Below are 2055 nucleotides of genomic sequence, written 5' to 3' on the forward strand. Positions count from 1 at the left end.
TCCTTGTTGGCCTCCTTGATTCTTATAGCTAAAATTTGGATGATCCCTCCATCCTGGATTGTAGCTATTAGAATATGGGTCATATCGACGATGGGGCTGCCTAGGAAATCCACCAATCGCACTGGCTTGTTGCGTGGTTCCTCTTGTAGTGACAGACATATATCTGTAGGATGTCCCACCATGGCACATAAACCACAAGTTTTTACCTGTTGCACCTGTCCTGCAACCAACTTTTCCAAAAGAGATGTCAAAGAATCTAACTTTTGATCGATAGGAGTAACACTTACCTCATTGACTTGTCGCGGAGGGTTGTCTTGCCTAGTACTGAATTGTTGTGCATTGGCAGCCATGTTGGAGATTAGAGCTCGTGCCTCTTGAGGCGTTTTGTTCATCAGTGCACCTCCACTTGCATCATCAATCATGTTCCTATCAAAGAGTTCCTATCAAAGAGCGAGAGTCCCTCATAAAAATATTGAACTAGTAGTTGTTCTAGAATCTGGTGTTGTGGACAACTGGCACACAACTGCTTGAATCTCTCCCAATACTCATACAAAGTTTCCTCGTGCAGCTGTCTGATCCCACATATATCTTTTCTAATATTTGCTGCTCGTGAAGCGGGGAAGAACTTCCAAAAATTGCTGTTTCATATTGTCCCAAGTTGTTATGGATCCAGAATGCAAATAGTAGAGCCAATCCTTAGCCTTGTCGGCTAAAGAGAATGGAAAAGCTCGCTGTGAAATTTGTTCCTCTATGATCCCTTGCGGTTTCATGGCTGTGCAAACAATATGAAACTCTTTCAGATGTTTATGGGAATCTTCACCTGCAAGACCACGAAAAGTAGACAATAAATGAATCAAGCCAGATTTTAATTCAAAAGTAGCATCAGTAGTAGGGAATTGAATGCATAATGGTTGTTGAATAACATGAGGATTAACTAACTCCCTGAGTGTTCTTTGAGCTTGTCCTGCCATTTCTTCTTGGTCACTTTCACTTCTTTCAACATCAATTTCAATGTCCGATTCTCTTTCTGTATCGTTGGAGTCCAATGATGCATTCAAATCAGGAGATGATGATGATGGTTGCTTTTCGCACCTTAATCTTGCTTCTTTTCTCAATCTCTTAGTTGTCTTCTCAATTTCCGGATTGTATTCGAGTTTACCTGTACGATAAGAACGAGGCATAAAAAATAAGAAAATAATCAAAAAAAATTAACCTTGCACCGTTCCCCGGCAACGGCGCCAAAATTTGATGTGATGTCGTTGACCACCAAATTAACTCTTACCTTTTAAATAAAAACTAGTGTAATGGTGAGTATGGTTTAATCCACAGGGAACGGTAGATTTATTTCTTTTGATAATAAAAATAAAAAGGGGGATTTGTTGATAATTACTAAATAAAATAACTAAAATTAAAATTACCATGCAAGAAAAATACTGAATCTCGAATTAAAAATTAATCGAAGAGAATAAAGTTAAGAATTTATTATGAGAAAATACTAATTCAAGGGGATTCTACTATTTAATAATCTCACCGTTCATCGGTTAACCAATCATTTATTCGTGTTATTCCAAGAAATTAACCTTAGAATAATAGTGATAGCCGCTAAAATTCTTGTGTTTTCCTAAATTAATTGACCAAACCCAGCATACAGTCAAAACCTACCAATAATCAACTGGGCACGATAGCGTTCCGTATTAATTAAAGATAGCATTTTAGTTTCATGAAAACAGTTAATCTTAAAATCTAACGACCAAGATAGCTGCAATTGGAAGATCTAGTTCCATCGATTTATTTAGATTACGCATGTTATGATAGCACAACAAATCTAACCTATTGCTACTTACATACCAATCGTTCATGACAATTACACATCACTGAATTCATGGTTAGCATTAGAAAATCATACATCAAATTAAATTGTCAGATTAATTGACGTATAATCATTCATATAATTAAATCATAAATCAACGAATACTTGGACAAACAAGAATAATAAATTAACCTCACAGTGATAAAATTAAAATATTAGACTATCCCTTGAATCAGACTAAGAAA

This window comes from Primulina tabacum, chromosome 7 (genome assembly GCF_025594145.1).
Source record: "Primulina tabacum isolate GXHZ01 chromosome 7, ASM2559414v2, whole genome shotgun sequence".
In the NCBI taxonomy this organism is placed as follows: domain Eukaryota; kingdom Viridiplantae; phylum Streptophyta; class Magnoliopsida; order Lamiales; family Gesneriaceae; genus Primulina; species Primulina tabacum.